The sequence below is a fragment of the Crocodylus porosus genome, unplaced genomic scaffold (genome assembly GCF_001723895.1).
Source record: "Crocodylus porosus isolate Cpor-Errol unplaced genomic scaffold, CroPor_comp1, whole genome shotgun sequence".
NCBI classification, from domain to species: Eukaryota; Metazoa; Chordata; order Crocodylia; family Crocodylidae; genus Crocodylus; species Crocodylus porosus.
In genome coordinates, this window is record NW_017728909.1 from 43,056,939 (window position 1) to 43,074,895 (window position 17,957).

The 17,957-nt window shown below is 46.5% G+C and overlaps 1 protein-coding gene and 1 long non-coding RNA gene across 2 annotated transcripts in view; one reads left to right on the forward strand and one right to left on the reverse strand.

Moving 5' to 3' along the window:
• The window catches only part of ADAMTS6 (ADAM metallopeptidase with thrombospondin type 1 motif 6), a 346,787-nt gene extending 338,314 nt beyond the window's left edge, over positions 1-8,473 (reverse strand). Inside the window, exon 1 of the mRNA XM_019532140.1 lies at positions 7,925-8,473. The gene's annotated coding sequence lies outside the window, so the exon portion shown is untranslated. The remainder of the gene's footprint in view (positions 1-7,924) is intronic.
• A 500-nt stretch (positions 8,474-8,973) lies between these two features.
• Positions 8,974-12,748, forward strand: LOC109307964. The gene is made up of 2 exons (XR_002100421.1): positions 8,974-10,499; positions 12,683-12,748. It is a non-coding gene; the product is annotated as an uncharacterized LOC109307964 (long non-coding RNA).
• The last annotated feature ends 5,209 nt before the right edge of the window (positions 12,749-17,957 follow it).

A 17,957-nucleotide genomic window follows, 5' to 3' on the forward strand; every position in this document is an offset into this window, starting at 1 on the left:
GGAGGTGGTTCAAGCACCTACATTGAACACCTTCAAGAGAAAATTGGATGCTTATCTTGCTGGGATCCTATGACCCCAGCTGACTTCCTGCCGCTGGGGCACGGGGCTGGACTCGATCTGCTGAGGTCCCTTCCAGCCCTAATGTGTATGAAATCTATGAAGTCTATGAAAAGCCCACCGCCTTCTGTGTGCTGATGCTCATTTTGCCATTTATACAACTGCATGTGGCACAGTGCAGTGCACATCAGCTTGTGTACAGAGCAGACTCAATTAATTGAGTCTACTCTGAAGCAACAGATCTCCAGCGCATCATGAGACAAAAAGGTACATTTATAAATGCCCTGACAGACAACAGAAGAACCCTGAAAGGCATCCAGTGCACAGTTATCTTTTTACAATGTAAATTTTATTATTATTCAAGGCCTGGTTCTACTTATGTTGGCAAAATTTTCATTCACTTCAAGGTGAGTTTTAGTTGATACCAAATAATTAATTTCTGCATTTAAAACTGTTAATTTTATATATTGGCAGTCTTTTAGATGTTAGCAAAGATTTTTATATGCACAATCATTTAATGTATTCTTATACATTTCAGGAATTTTTAGGAGACTGAGGGAAGTTGGGCTATATAAATTGTTGATACTGATTCAATGTAACAAACTATCTGTTACTTTGTTTTAAATAAAATGTCAGTTTCCATACATAATATAATGAAGTGTAACTGTTTTCAATACCCATATCTCAATAGTAGTCAAACAAAGCACCTGTAAAGTTGAAAACAATTTAAATAAAAAGGCCTAAACACATATGACATCACTAACTGTATTTTACAGCAACTTTGTCACTTAAGACAAGGATTTATACAGTTTATACATTTCTGTAACGTGGAGGGCCTGTCCCTACAGCTTTTATTCACACAAACTTTCTCTTTGAAGTTAGTGGAACTGTTTCCATAAATAAAGATTGTGGAATTGGGTTCATAACATACATCACTGTTCAAAGTGCACACCAAATTCCTCTCAATACATTCAACCTCAAGGAAAAGCTATTTATTAGTATTGAAATGAATACAGGGAACATTATGTAACCAGTCATTAAACTATAGTTTATTATTATAATAAAAATCAAACTAGACACCAGGATTCCATTTCCTTTAGCCTTCATTCACAACTGAATACAGTATTTAATTATAGCATGCTGAGAAAATACAATAGAGATAAAAGATGCTTTGCAAGTGGATGGTGTGGCATGGATTTCGGTTTTTTTGAAGGAGAACATAGATATAGTTCTATCTCCCATTATTCTCTTTACCACAGGGGTGGGCAATTATTTTGGATGGAGGGCCGCTTACCCAGTTTTGGCAGGTTGACATGGGTAGCCTCACCCCTTGACAAGTGCTCCGCCCCCTGGTCACCATCTTGGGACCAGTGTCCCAGGGCCAGCACCGGTGGGGCCCAAAGCAGGACACAGGCTGGCAGGGGTCCACGGAGCCGGGCTGGGCTGCACCAGCAGGGAGAGGGGGGAGCTGGCCTGGCTCCACAGAGCCCCTGCCAGCTGGGGCCCCGCCAGCACTGACCCTGGGACACTAGTGTGGGCCCTGTGCTCCCACTGGCCCCCCAGCCACACGGTACCAGCAGGGGCCAGCGCACAGCCCCAACCCCTTGCTCACCGGCAGGGAAGAAGCCGGTGCTGAGCATGTGGAAAAGCGGCCCCTTGCCCATCCCATGGCGGGTGCTCCCTACTGCAAGCTCTCGCAGACTGTGTGGCGCTGTCCAGAGCAGGCACAGACAGTTCCAGGCAGGCTGTGAGCAACTGCAGCACAGGGCACCAGCCACACGGGAAGCAAGGAGCCGTTTTTCCCTATGCTCAGCACCAGCTTGTAACCCAGCCCCGCTGCCAGGCTGGCAGCGGGGCTGGGTTACAAGCTGGTGCTGAGCGCAGGGGCAGGGGGGAAAGCAGCCCCTCGCCTGCCCGATGCCCGGTGTGTGCCTGCCACTTTAAGGTGCTGGAGCTGGCAGCCGCCAGGTGCCTAATGAGGGCAGCCATTTTAGGTTCACAGCTGCCCATATAAACAGGCCACTTTAGCTGCAAGGGGTCAGGCAACAGCACTGCCTGGGCAAAGGGCTGCTGAGCTTCATCTGGAGGTAAGGGAGGAGCTGTAGGGGATGGTAAGGAGCCTCCTGGTCCTGGGTATGACCTAAAACTGCACCCTTCCAGGAGTGGGTGGCCTGGTGGAGCTCTCAGTGGCATGGAAGCCCCCAGGAAATGCCAGGCCAGTTACCACCCCGGTGAAAGGCAGGTCAGGGTGCCTTAACCCCTGGCCCCACCCACTGGGTGGGTAACCCCTTGTGTTTGGAGGGCCCAGAGGGCAGACCCTGAGAGAGAGAGTGAAGGGCTAGGAACTCAAGAGCCTGAATGAGAGAGTACCCTTGACTGGCCCAGGCTGAGGCCAGGACCAGGACAGTGAAAAGAGCTGCGGACCCACCGCAAGGGACTCCCAAGATCCAGGGATCTGGGGTCCCGACTGGCCTAGGTGTGGGCCAGGGCTAGAGGAGGCAAAGGTCCCAGGGGAGAACCACACCTGAGAGGGGAAAATAGATTCAGGGAGCTACATAGCTGAATGAAGGGATCATGCAAGGGTCCTGATAGAAGGATTCTGGGGCCCAGAGTGGGGCCAGTGATTATGGGAACATCAAGATGCCATCTGTGAGGCCTGGGCTGCAGTTCAGGGGAGGAATGGAGCTGCAAATAGTGCCCCCTGGCATCGGAGCAGAAAATGGGCAGCCTCCCGCTTAATTAACACCTCTATTAATTCATTAAGATCAAGGTGTGGCAAGTGAGAAAGCAGGTGGTTAGCCCAAGAACAGGTGGGCAGGCCACATGGAGATCAGCCCCAAGCAGGCCCCGTTACATAGGGAAGGGGCCGCTCCCCCCACCCATGCTCCTTCCCTGCCTGGGGTTCCCCCCCCCTTCTCCCCTGCCACTTACCCGCAGTTGCAGTGCTGAGCAGCCACCTGCTTCCAGGCCAGAAGCCCCAGGTGGGGCTTCTGGCTGCAGGGGGGCAGGGCATGTTGTTGGAGCCTCCCAAGCTTCCCCTGGGTCCTATTGCCCTTGGTTCCTGTCATTTTTGACTGGAACCAAAGGCAGAGAAATATTAATTTTCTACATTTTTTAGGGGCCTCACGGGCCTTGTGGGCCGGATATGTATTTTGCCCACCCCTGCTTTACCATGTCACACAAAGTGGCTGCGCATGCCATGGTGTTGGTCACCTTGATTTTTTAGATAGACATCCAATCTTGATTGAAACATTTAATAATACAATCTATCCTACAGTTTTAAGACAGTTTAAAAACTTAAACTTTAATTTTTAACTCTCAGTATATATTTTTACCTCCCACTTCAATATGTCTAGTTTCATCTTCCAGCCACTAGATCTTGTTATAGCTTTGCCTACTAAAAAGACGTCTACTATCAGAAATCTTATCCTCATGTAGGTTCCTATAGCCTGACCAAATTATAGCTTAACCTTCCCTGAACTCAGTCTCTAGTCAAAAATCAAGTGAAAAACTTATTCTCCAAGGTTGGAGATTGTGACTGGGTTGTGCCAGTGGTCCTGCTGGGATTTAAACCTGGAGGTGCCTGGCTAGAAGGTCTTTGCCCCTCTGGTCAGGGTCAGACCAATCTTAAACAGTTCCCTGAACTGTTCATCTTGGACTAATCTTAAATCTCTCATTGTAAAGCAGGGTTTTCCAGATTTCTCATTATTCTTGTAGCTCTTTTCTGAACCCTTTCTGAAAGAAAGATATACTAGAACTAGACATGATATTCTAATAGTATATCTAATGACATATACTGAGGGAATATCACCTCCCAACACCTATTCTGTAGTCTCCTCTTTATATATTGAAAAATCACATCACTTGTTTTAGCCACAGCCTCACAATGGAGAGCTTATTTCCAGCAAGTGCCTATGATATATTATCTTAACATCCTAGTCTCTTTAAAATGTAAAGCATAAGGAGGCTATATAACTCAGGCTTCTGCTAGTACTCATGGTGCCTGCCACCTTTATATCACTAGTTCAAGTTCAGCATTTGTCAGTAGAGGCTAAAAGTCATTATCATGTAACGTCTTTTCAGTGACCTACATGAATTGGTTTGAAATGCCCCCATCAAAGTAAATAGGTGAAAAGTGTTCATGCAACAAAATCTCTGATTTAGTAGTGGGATAGAATTCCTTTACCCATTGGTTTGGCAGAACTACAGCCAATATAAACCACTAAAAACAGGCCAAGCATGTTTTCCTCATGCTCTGGGACAGGGGCATGGAAGATGAGCTGCTCACAGTGCTCCATGTACTCTCTCACTCCAGCATGATGCTAGGGCAGTATATAAAAGCTTCTGCTGCATATAACCAATGTGCTATCTGGATGAATTGAGGATCCAGCCTTCACTGCTCTCAGTGACACCTTTTGTCAGCAACAAATTCATAATAAGCCAGGCTGTGTCTACCTCAGCAGTTTTCAATCTTTTTTTAGATGCAAGTTGTTTCTGGGAAAGTGCCAGTTCTTAGTTCACAGAATCACAGAGAAGTAGGGCTATAAGGGACCTGCAGAGATCATCTAGTTCAACCTCTGGCCTGAGGCAGGATCACCCCCCTGTGCAAACCATCCCAGACAAACCATAATTTAATGTCTACATAGGACTGCTGTCAACCTTGACACAACACAGAACTAACACCCTAACCTACCACAGGTAAAGCAGGGGGACGGCAGCAGCCAATGTCCTGCTGCTATAAAGGTCCTCTACATACACTCAAAGAGATCCTGGGGAGAGGGCCAGGCCCCTGCTATAGAGGAAGGCCAATCCCCTAGTCTGTACAAATCTGACCATTTTAAAGCAGCAGGATGTTGGCTGCCATGGTTCCCCTGCTTTACCTGTGGCGGGTTAGGGTGTTCAGTCTGTGCTGTGTCAGGGTTGAGAGCAGTCTTATGTGGAGTTTAGATGATGGAGTGTATGGCTTGGGTAGGGTTGATCCTGCATCAGGCTGGGGGTTGGACTACTTCTCCATGACTCTGCGTGTATGATTATAACCATGGGGTAAAGTTTCTTCCTGACCCCAAACCTGGTGGTGGGTCACTCCCTGAGTGGAGGGGCAAAACCCTCTAGCCAGGAGAGTCCAGAAGAAGCCCCAGCAGGAACAGAGGCACAGCCCAGTCAGTCCCCAGCCTTGGAGAATCCATTTTTCACTGGATTTTTTACTACAAACACTAGCAATCCTGCAGCTACCGGGAATTGTGAGGGGCCACAACCTGCCCACATGCTCTTGACCCTGGTCCCTGCCGATGCCTACTCGAACCGTCGTCGGGTTTTCGCAGCCAACTCCATCTGAAAAAGGGACATATGGCACAGGCTGTTTAAAGCCCCCGGGGAAAGGAAGTGGACAGGGAGAACAAAGAAGACAACGACACAACTGGACCTGAAGACAGGAGGGCAACAATAGCATCAGCAGCAGTGGAAGCACAGCAACATCAACAGCGACAAGGACTGCGAATGAACTGAGACCGTAAACCCCAAATAGAGGCCAGGACTAATGAGACTGTTTGGGTTAGGGCAAGGCAGAGGGGGGGTGGTTATTGTAAGGGGTGCACAAGTTTCTTAAGGTGATTTGGAAAAGAAAAGATGCAGTGGAAGTCTATGATAAAGGATGTGTATATATACTTAAATATATGTATATAGATATATTTTAATAATTAAAAAAAAAAATTCTCTCCTGAATCCAGGTTGCAGCAGGACACCAGCGGGAAGGCGCCGGCAGCCCCCGGCGGAAGCCAGGTCCGCCTGGTGCCGGGCGGGAGGGCAGCTCCCAGGGCGCGGGGGAGGGGTCCGGCGCCCTTCCCTCCTCCCCGGACCCGGGCTACGTCGGGGGCGCCTCCGAGGGCCAAGCAGGCACCTGTGGGTCCGCCGCCGCCTCACGGAGAGCCGGGAAGCTTCCTGCGGCCAAGCCCGTGCGGGGAGCGCGCCGCAGCCGGGCACACGCGGCCGCGCCAGCCGCGGGGCCCCTGGGCGGCACAGGCCGGCTGCGGCTTAGCAGGGGCCCGGGCCGCGAGCACAGCTCCGTCACGGGCTTGCGACTGGGTGCCCCCCGAGCAGGCGCGCTGCCGCCTGTCCCGAGTCCTGCCCGCAGCGCGGGAGCAGCCTCCCGGTTACACACACATGGCTGGCTGTCAGCTATGCCCCGGGGGAAGCGGCATACGCCGCTTGTTTGGTCTAGGGCCGCGTTCCGGGCGGGGCGGGCCAGGAGCCGCCCTGCCCCCCGGCTCGGGCTCGGGCTCGCTACCTCGCACATGCGAGTCACAGACGGGACAGAGCCGCGTCTCCAATGGGCAGGAGCGGGCAGTCCGCCCCGCCGGGGCTACGAGTGGTTGCTACGGAAATGCGGAGGGAGGGGCGAGAAGGGACAAGGAGGGGGTGGGAATAAATCAAACCACATTCAATTACAGGTACTGGGCTGCCCATTACCCCGCTGCTTCAAAAGCCTGAGGATTAGAGAGCTGCCCCTGCGAGCTGCACAGGCAGAAACAGCGACACGCAACCCGCGCTTTAAAGGCTCGCCGCAAAAGTGGGCTTTCTGGGGAGGGGAAGGGAGCGGGGTGCAAAGTACACACAACGGGGAAAGGGGCCTTATTAATCAAACACCAAGGCGTGGACAATACAAGTGCTGCTGTGTGCGCTGTAATGTAAACCACCAGCTCAGCTACCACCTTGAGGGAGAAACAAAACCGCAGTTATCTGACCAGCCCTTTCCCCCGAGCCTGCCCCGCTCCTCCCCTCGAGCCCCGCCAGACTTCCAGGGATCCGCTGTCATGGGCACTACGTAAAAAAAAAGGGGGGGAGGGGAAGAGACCCTCAAGAAGAATTTCGCAGTAAATATCAATAGAAAAGGAAATGAGAGTTAATCAGACACACGCCCCTGAAAGAAAATTCTTGGGGGGAAAAAAAATTAAAAAGCCCTGTTCCCCCCCGAGAGACTGAAGGGAAGAGTCTAGCTGCTCTGGTGGAGTTGATCCTAAAGTTAACATTCAGCAGCCCATTTCCAGACAGCAGCGCTAAATCTATTTGGATAAAACGCGTGTGACCCAGACACTTGGCACCTCGCCACGCTGCGTTGCACCGGCAGCCCAAATAAAAACAAGAGTCTGAGACACTCTCCTCTCGCGCGCTCGCTTTTTCCACTCTTGTACAATGAAAGAAATGAGCGAAGACACGAACTGGACACACATCATCAGGAAGCCAATTATCTCTCCCCCCACCCCTCCAAAAATCCCTTTCAACTGAGTGCCATAAGCTAGACACACAGACACACACTGATAAATAACGCTCCGGAGGGTTAACAGTGGAGCAAATCCCAAAAGGCTAGAAGTAAATCAAAACCACACGCTTCCATCGCTTTGATTAGCCTATTAAGAGCTTAACATCCAGAGCATCAGAGCTGCAGCCCGCACGTTAATGCGGACCCTTGGAGTCCAGACACAAAATATGCACTTGTCTGACCGCTGAAGCAGACTCTGACAGGACACTACCCAATGCTCGACTTTTTTTAAATTGAAACAAAGTCGAATAGTTGGGTTTTTTTAAATCAGTTTCCACTAATAATTCAGTGTAAACCTGGAAAAGAATGCTCTGCTCAAGAATACACTTAATAAATCACCATCCTTTGCAACTGAAAAGTCTCGCATCCCCATCCCCCAGTAATTCTCAAACCTCAAAAGTTCCTCTCTGAAATTATTCCAAATGCACCTCGCCAAAATGCAGTCTAAACTTTCCCCCCTGCTCTCCCCCCAAGATCTACACGCATCGTTATTCAGGAGACAAGAAAAGCACAAGGAAAAGTTGCATTGTATAGCGTGAAGTCTCTCCTTACCGTTTTCATCTTCAATTTCTGATATAAAGTTAGTTTCAAACAATAGAGATTGCACTGGACGATTCCCGTATTCCTCTCTGCTTTGCCCTCTTTGCAGGCAACACCAGTTATACTCTCCAACAGAATGAAATCCTCTAGCTTTCCTAAAACGGGTTTTTTAGAAAAACGAACGGACTTGGCAGAGAAGGGGATGCCATCAATTCACCCAGGCTATCACCCTGCACATTTTGTCTTTCCAACCAAAAGAAGTGAAAAAGAGGGGGAAGAGGAAGGAAGGAAAAGAGACTTATTTTGGGGTGGGGGTGGGTACCCTCTCCTTGACCAGCCTCCTCTGTGCAAAGTACCATGTGAATATCATCCGAGTTGGGGGAAGGGAGGGAGCGGAGAGAGAGAAAGAGAGAGAAAGAGAGATAGGGAAAGCAGGCAGGGAGAGCAGGAAGGACTCAAGAAAGTTTTGTTGAAGTAGCCCTAGATCTCTTCTCACTACCGGCCTCCAGCCAAGTTTCGAGTGCAGCAGCAGAGGAGAATTTTGGCAGCTTTGCCCGGGAGGCTGAGCACACACTGACGTCAGTCTGCAGATGTGCCTCTGGCTCCCCTGGCGCTGCTGCGCATGTCGGGCCCATCACGTGGAGGGGGAGGGGGATGCAGAGGTACAATCAGGGTAACCGGAGGGGAAAAAAATCATTCACGGGGGTTTAGATAATGTAAACTTTTCCACCACGCGAACGGGAGCAACCCCGGCCCCGCAGCTCTCCCCTTTCCTCGGGGAACCTCGCAGAGGCAGGCGGGCTCCCGCGCTACCTTTGCGCAGGGGGCGGCTGGCCGGGGGCAGAGGAGTTAAGCTTCCCTGGCAGGACCCCCGGGCTGCAGCGTCCTGGTGCGATTACAAAAGCCAATGGAAAGGCTGCGGGCTTCACCCCGGGCCGTGCTGGGGGGAGGGGGCGGGAGACCGGACCTGGGCTGAGCCTCAGCCTGAGGACCTGGTTGGATTCTCCCCGACCCAGAGCTGGAGAAGGGGCTTGCTGCCGGCTGCCTCCGCACTTGTGGTAGAGGTGATCGATACCTTTTCTTAGACCGACTAGATTTTTGCAAAAGCTCTAAGCCTGCAGACGTGCTGGCAGCAGGGCTTTCCTAGAGCATCCCCCGGGAAGGCTCCCGGCGGGTTTGCACGCAGCCGGCATGCCCCTTGCCCCGGACTTCTCGCAGGCATGGGCTCCTTGCCCGGCCCTCGGCACTCGCACCTCCCGGGCCACCCGCCGGCTTCCGCCGCCCCGGGGCTCGGGCTCTGCCGGCTGCTCGCTGACTCCGGAGCCCGGCCAAGAAGCCGCATCCTCGCCAGCTGGGGTTACGCGACGCGGCTGGGGGTTGAAGTGGCAGCTGGGCCGGGCGGCTTTGCGGAGCGAGGTTGCTGGACTGGGCCAGGTGGGAGCTCCTTTCGGGGGCGCACAACAAAGAGGCGAGTGCGCCTGGCCCTCGCGCGCCACATGCGCTCAGCCCGGACTTTGCACATCAAACAGGACGAGACGTTGCACTTTCACTTTCATTTGCAATGAGAAACCTGCTGGCACCAAACGAGGGAGGAGGAGGGGGAGGGAAGCCCAAGGATATCTTCCATGCAGTGAGATTCTGAATACAATCTGGCATACAGATCGGAAACGGGAAGGGGTCTAAGGGGAAGGTCGTCTTGCACTGGTGTGATCTGCTGAATCATTTATGCGGAGGGAGGCGAAGGGCGAGCTGGGGGTGCCGGTGCTCGGGGGGCGAGAGGGTGGAACTGGCGTCTTGAAATCCCAGCTCTCACACCCGCCAAGTTAATTTCCGATTGCCAAAAGGAGAGCGGGGTGGGGGAAAAACCCTTCCTGAATCTAGGCTCTAAGATTTCAAGCTTCTGCTAATATTATTTCCCATGTGAGGGAGGGGTTTTCATCCTACGCCGGAGGTAGTAGGTGTAATTCTTCTGGTGAATCCATGAATAGTTGGCTTAAGTCTGAAATGATTCAGACTGGAAACGTCCAAGAGGAGTTATTCCAATTCTTCCCCGAGCCCCGAAAGGGAAAAGCATCAGTCTACAGAGTCAACAGTCCTCATCGTGACCTTAATCGGGATTTGGCTACGTGCCACTTCAAATGTAGAGCTCGGTCCTGTGGTTGGCATTGACAGCTCCAAATAAACACGCTCCATATGGGAGCGGCACGTTTGCTTTTAAGATAAAGAGCCATTCTGGAGGAGTTTGGATTGCTGCGCCCAGGCACGTGGGCTCGCTCCTCACAGTAGCGAGAACCTTTAAAAGTAGCTTATTTGTCATCAATCGGGCTGAAATGTGCCGGGGATGCACAGCACGACACGACTCCCGCACGGGCTTTGACCAAACTACTGGTCCAAGGACTTTAGGATAACCACACATCTCCAGAGCAGAGTGTAACTACAAATGTCACGTCTGAACTGTGAAATAACGCCCCTAAGAGATGCCAGAGTTCAGACAGAAAACTGTTTTATTCTCGGGATCTGTGGTCAACCTGAGGATGCCCTTCATGTAATTGCTTATTCAAAGAGCGCCATCCTGCGGCTGAACGCAGTAAGCGGTGATGAAAGTGGCTGGCCGGACTTCAGAGGTAGCAATTTTCCCCCCTCTGTGAACAACGTGCTCCGTGTGCTTTGTGCTCCGTGCAGGGGTGCGAGTGCCTGGCGCACTGGGTGCTCTTCTCTTTGTTCTGTGCACACAGTAACTGTGGAGCTGGAGTGTCTGTGTTCATGCCTTTGTAGATTCTGCTTCTCTGTCTAACCTGTAATAGATTTTTTTTTTTTAACTTCATGTATGGCAATCAATGTGATGGATAGGTTATTTCAACATTTTGTTTGGCTGCAGCATATACACATTAGCATGCGTCAACAGAAATCATTCAAAAAGCAAGAGGCACACAAGGAGGTGATTACTACTGTATTTTGCTGCAGCACACACCTTCAAGGCCAAAGCACCAATGGCTTGCTCTTTTTACTCTTTGCTTCAAAGCAGATGTATGGATCAGTAGAAGAGGACTGGCTGTTATGTTGCTCCCCACTTTAAAAAAAAAAAAAGACTGCAAAGCAGAGGCAGTTGGTTACCTCCTACCCTTCCAGATCCAGCAGGGCTGTGAGAAGCATATTGGTGTCCTTTACTCCACTTCCTAAAATTAGTAGGACTGCAAAGAAAGCTATAGGGTGCACTGCTGATCCTCCTCTAGAGACATCAGAATAAAGCTGCATGGGAGACAAATTTTCCTGTCCTGTCAAACTCTAGGATTTCAAATTTTTTTTGCATTCTACACACAGACAAAAGAAACAAACCTTATAAATGGAGAGAAACTCCAGATTCTCCCATGTTTAAATCATTTTTATTTTTCATGATTCAGATGAGGAATTTCAACCTGGCTCTCTCACATGCATGCCCTGATCATCATGAGGCTATGGACTACTGTTGCTGAAGCTTTCTTAAGTCTCTCCTGGTCCAGCTATTCCACTATGCATAAGTGATTAAATATTCATCATGGTACAGAGAAACTAACTCTGTTGCTAAGCGTTTAGACCTCTCACATGGGAAGTGAAGACCCAGGTTCCCATCCTAATCAAAATCAACAAGAGCGGCAATTTAAGCTTGGGTTTGGTAATTCCAGGCGACAGTCCAGAACATCAAGCTTTCCCTATTCAAGAATAGCCCTCTCTTCCCCTCCCCTTCACTCAGAGCTGACACACCTTTTCCAACAACAGGTTTTTTTTAACAAAGTTTTGTTAAAAAAGTTTTTCCCCATGTGGAAAAATTCCTGACCAACTCTGATTAGACCTTCTGAAAGACCTCCAAATGCAACAATAGATTTACTGCATCTTTCTCTGCTGCATAAATTTTTTTTTCCCCAAAGTGAACTAGGTTTCAAATTTCATTCAGATACCTAAAAGTAAAAATGAGTTAATTTGACATCTATTTTCATTTTCAACAGTCTGAACAAAAATCATACAGCATTTCTGAGAGTGCAAGTTTTTAGAGGAGACAAGAAGCAGGATGTATAGGCATGATACGAGTTGCTTTGCTGAAAGTGAAAAGCAGTATTTACTATCACATAGCAGCAAAAGGAAGGATGTAATTCCATCTTGAGGTTCTGGTGACACTATTAATCCGTTTGAACAATTATGTTATTAAAAACCTTGAATGGGATTATAGATACATTAGGCAGCCTGTTTGTCAGTCTTTTTTTGATCATAGAACACACTGGCTAAAATATTAGGTATTGAGCCTTGATTTCATTTTAGGCCTTTAAGTCCTTTAGCTTGTCATCAGCCAATAATAATTATTAGACTTTTAACTTAAATAAATATGTTAACAATTGATTTATACATAAAAGTAATCTGGGTCCCCATCCTGGGAAATTTTCCATTAACTACAATAAGAAAAGAATAGACATTTTAGAGACTTTGTTAGTCTGAAATTTTAGTGACATGAACTTACATTTTTCTATACATTTAAATGGATATGCTCATGTGTATGTTTCTTCCAAGACATTTTCTCAATGAAGACTCGAGAAAAAACAACCCAACACACCTAGGAAAAATTCCAACAATGCTTAGAGAGAAAATAAAACTTTGTTAAAAATTAAATGTGACAAGAATTTGTCATTAAATTAAATACAACTCAAAAGATCTTTTTTCTTCTTTTATAAAACAGAGACAATTGTAGTGTCAGCTTCATGTAATACACTTCAATTTTTGTTCTTATCCTTTACCTTTCAGAACTTTCCTCTGAATATTTGGAGGAAGAAGTCGGTGGATGTCTCTTAAATACAGTCTAAGAAAAAATATGAAAAATACTGCTCAACCATATAAACCATGAAGACACAGAAAACATGCCCATGATAATGGCCACTTAAATGCCACAAAAAAGGTAATTTGGAAGTACAGTTTTTAGATACTGAATACCAAAAAAAGGTACACTTGTCTGATGTGTAAAACTAAGACAATTAAGGAGTAGCTCTACAATCTCCCCATGTTGCCCCACGTACAAGATTGGCACTGGATGTTCTAACCAGGGAGCCTACTGTTACCCTCCAGCTTTAGGAGTTGGTCTCGGTAAACATTGTATTCTATTTCCTTGTAGTTAGTTTGTGTATACTGTGAATACTTTGTGTGGTCTTTTATGATTTTGTCCTGTTCTTGTTGACCAAACTATGGATCCACTGGCCCCAATTCACCATATGCAGAGCATGGTACACAGACCAAAGAAAAGTAACCTGCATTTTCTCTGATCAGCCTCATACATGGGTTTGTGCAGTCTTGAGGATCACCATAATGTGTCCTGTGGGTATCCCACAGAAGGCAGAGTGCAAAGGTACCTTCCCACAGAAGGTAGAGGCACACAAGGTTCTTTAGGTAAAATGTGATATCGTTTATTAGACCAACTGAATAGTTGGAAAAATTGTTCTTTGCAAGCTTTCAGGTGCAAACAACTTTCTTTAGCCTGAAGAAGGGTGTTTGTACCCAAAAGCTTGCAAACACCCTTCTTCAGGCTAAAGAAAGTTGTTTGCACCTGAAAGCTTGCAAAGAACAATTTTTCCAACTATTCAATTGGTCTAATAAACGATATCACATTTACCCAAAGAACCTTGTCTGCTTACAACCTTAGACCAACATGGCTACAACTGACATCCCCAAAGGTAGTAGAGATTATTTTTAACTTGTTGGGGTGGCCTTTGTCTGAGGCAGAGTTTTTTGCAGCTGTTTCATTGCTCCTTTACAATGGCTACACAAAGGAATTAAGTTCACATGGAGTACCATATAATAATACCTTATTATATGAAGCAACTGTAATAGTCATTTAGCTTAGAACCCATGCTGGATAGATGTGACCTGCCAGCTCCATAGAGCTGATAACTGCTAGTCTTCTTTTAGAAGAAAATGGGCAAAAGTTACTTAAGCAGAGTCATATAAAACACACTTAATAAAACAGATTTTATTTTTATAAATAAGCCTGTGCCTTGCTAGAAATATGAAACTCAACCTTGCAGAGTACCATATAGTAGCTTCTAAGTCCAGCCTAATCAGGTTCTCTCTCTCTAGAGATAGAGGAGAGATTCTCTCCTCTTTTTAAAGTGTTCCTCCACTTAAGTCTGGAAAAATCATAGTATTTCTCCCTTCATAAGTTTTTTCCTTTAATTTTCTAGCTTCTCTTAATATTTTATCTTTCTGTTGGTATTTGAGGAATTTTACTATGACAGGTGGGGAGGGTCACTTTCTGCTGGCTGTGGCCTCAGAAACCTATTTCTGGACAAGGAGAACAAATTTTAGTGGTCAATATGAATTTTATACACTTGTCTTCTCTCAGTCCCTTCCCTGAACCCCAGAAAGCTTTGATTAGGGCCTCCAGCTCCTGTTTTACAGATCTTCAACTTAATCAGAAAGGAAGCATATTTACGGTGAGGTGATCTTCCAAGTCAGAAATTCTGTCTTCTTCATTTTGCATTCTACACTGCAGGGCATCAATCTTGCCCTTGGTTGATTGATTTATATTTTGCCTTTACCAAATGGCTCAGAGAAGCTAATCTCATTAACAGATACCTTAACTGCAGAAACTTCATCCAAAGTCAGCTTGAGCATTTTAAACTCCTGTTTCATTTCTGACGGCAGAGTCTCCCAGCCAACCCTACTCACTTCTTCTAGCCTTAGCTCCATTTTGCTTGTAGTAGAAGGAGAAGAGCTCAACTACTCAGCAGGCCTCAGAGCTAGAACACTAACAAATCCTTGAATTACAGAGATTACAGAAAGGATGGAGACAGGCTTTTTTTCTCTTTGGCCATAGGGGACAGTACTAGGAGCAATGTGTTCAAGCTGCAGCACAGGAAATTTAGGTTGGAAATTAGAAGGAACTTTGTGAGAGTGGTCATGTATTAGAACAGGCTACCAAGAGAAGTTGTGCAATCTTCATCCCTGGACATTTTCAGAAACAGGTTGGACAGACACTTGGCTGGGATGGTTTAGTCAGGGATGATCCTGCCTAAGCAGGGAGCTGGCCTAAATGACCTCCTGAAGCCCCTTCCAGCTCCACTTTCTTATCATCCTAGAGGTTAGGGAAAGAAATTGCACATAAACCAGTACAAGTGATCAGAAACCAGTTCAAATTGGTAACACAACAGAAGTTCCGTGCACATAAACCACTTTCAAAATGGCTGAAACTGGTTTCATAGATTTTCATAGACATCAGGGCTGGAAGGGACCTCGGGAGATCATCGAGTCCAGCCCCCCACCCAAAGGGCAGGAAGTCAGCTGGGGTCATAGGATCCCAGCAAGATAAGCATCCAATTTACTCTTGAAGGTGTTCAATGTAGGCGCTTGAACCACCTCCGCTGGCAGACTGTTCCAGACCTTGGGGGCTCGGACAGTAAAGAAATTCTTCCTTATGTCCAGCCTGAAACGGTCTTGCTGGATGTGTGTGTGCATGTGTCTGTTCTAGTTCTCTGTGTTTGTGCATGTGTGGTTGTGTGTGTGTGTGGTTCTCTGCGTGTGTATATGTGCCTGGTTCTCGCTCTGCTCTCCTTTCTCTCTCTCTCTTCCTTTTTTCTCTTTCCCTCTCTCCTCTTTCGCTTATTTCTCTTTTTTTCTCTCTTGCTCTCTTACTGCAACAAAAAAAGTACACAAAGGCAACATTTATGATTATTAAATATACTAATATGCAGCTGGTATGAATGTAATATCATGACTGATTTAGGTTAAATCAGTTTATTAAACTTCTGTCCCAGATCCCCTCCAGATTCAAGTTAGCTCACAGTCCCCCAAGCATCCCAAGGATGCTTTACACCTCTCCTGCAAAGTCCCCCTTTCAGGGTGGGTGGGCTAGCCTTGGCCCAAGCTGTCTGCTCTAGTAGAGGAGAGAGGCATACTCTAGCACGCCTCAGCTTCTGGTCTGGGCTATTGCAGACATGAAGCTGCATTTCTGGAAAAGTAAATATCTGTTCACTTGCTTATCAATTCAATCTATGCAGTTTAGACCAACTTGCAGAGATTGAATCAAGTCAGACTTGGGCTTTTTGATGGTCTGTACTTAGCCATAGTATTTTTGGACTTGTTCTGACTGCTCTTCTTCATGTTACCTTCAACAAAGACAAGTGATGTGTGAAAACATACATTTAACGCTGTTAATCTTCTTATTTTAAGCAGGGTTTGGAAGAATGCAGGAAAAGCACTGAGCATGCCCAGTAGCACTGCCACGCTAGACTTTAATTTTAAACTGTCCATTAGGCAGACAAGGTTCTTTGGGTGAATCTGGTATCTTTTATTAGGCCAACTCAAATAGTTGGAGAACAATTTTCAAGCAAGCTTTTGGGTTCAAAAACCCTTTGTTAGGCTAAGGATGAATGTTGTAGAAATGGTGTATGCATACCAGCCCAGCCTCTGGCTTCTTTACTTTTCATTCCACACACCAACTGCTGAAACTTCTTTAGCCTGACGAAGGGCTTTTGAACCTGAAAGCTTACTTGAAAATTGTTCTCCAACTATTTAAGTTGGTCTAATAAAAGATACCAGATTTACCCAAATAATCTTGTCTGCCTATGTCCTTAGATTAACATGGCTACAACCTACAGCCCTGTAAACTGTTTGTTAAGCATTTAGGATCATACCATTTTAATGTAGTATAAACAGTTTGTTTGAGATATAAAGAGTTTAGACTCAAATCATCCCCTGCCTGTTAAACTCCATGTAAGGGACTCAAAGCTCTTTCTCTTATGACAATCTGTCAGAGAGCAGGATTTGCCCCAAAACAGGAAAAACAAGGAATTTGGCTTCCAGAATTCATGTCTTTCAAGTAATGTGTCAGAGATTAAGCTGTTTCCTCATCTCCCTAATCAATCTGCTGCCTGCCCGTATATTCCATATTCTAAGGCCACCACTGCATGATATTTGTGGAGGTCTCCCTTTCTAGTCCCTCTGAAGAAGCTAAAGAGACAAGCTGAACCTCCCAATCATATTGCATTTACCAACCACCCCATTTTAAATTAAAACATGCTATCCCAAGCATGATGAGCTATTATGCTACTAATGTTATTTAAGATAGAATTACTACTAATGATAGATACTAACATGTATTAGTAGCCCTGACTCAGTACTTCTTGATGTGATGGATTAAGTAGTTCATCTTTGTTAAAGGATTCGTCTTTGCCATATTTTTGGAAAAGAAAACATTACCAGGATTTGTCCAGTAGGAGAACTACTGTTTTGCACACCTTTATTTAAGCACAGAGAAGGTTGAAAGACACTTTCTAAGGACTAGTTCTCCCTTAAAAGTTGTGTATGCAAGGCTGATTTGGGTATTGCTTACCTACCAAACTTGCCTGCTTCTATGAGGTGTTGTAACTGAGTATGACCAGCCCAAGGTCTGTAGTAGCCTTGGAAATGTAATTGGGAGTCACTGTATAAGCACAGTATATCCCATACAGCCATGGTATAAAACAGTTTCTTCCCTAGTGGAATGTCAGCCAGACAGGGAGAAAAATCAGTTGGGATTTCAACCAAATGGTCAGTTGAAAACTACAAAACAGAGTTAATTCAAAATAGGAAAGAAAGGGCAAGTGGAGAGTGAAGGTAAAAGCAAGCCACTGGCAAGACCGGACATTCACTCTGGTCAAGCCGATCAGGAGATCCTGTGCCAGTGCTCTGATTCAGACCTCATTCTCATCCATTGCCAGATAAATTATGGGAGTTGATTCTGTAGGTCCCAGGGCACATATATGAAATTGCTCCAGTTTTGCATGGCACTGATGGGGGAAGGAGGGACCCAGGATAGGAAACTGCTTTGTGCAGAAGATAGGGAGCCTGTTTTATTAATTTGTCTATTTTAAATTTTCCAAGGATTTATATCAAGGATAAATTTGACCCAACGGGCTTACTCATGGAATGAAGAGGAGCAGTTCTTGCCTCAAACCTTGTTTTACTGTTTTGTTACATTTCCATTTCTAGAATAAGTCATTTAGCAGTCATCTGCAAGATCAATGAAGAGCAAAGTTGAGAAAAATTTTAA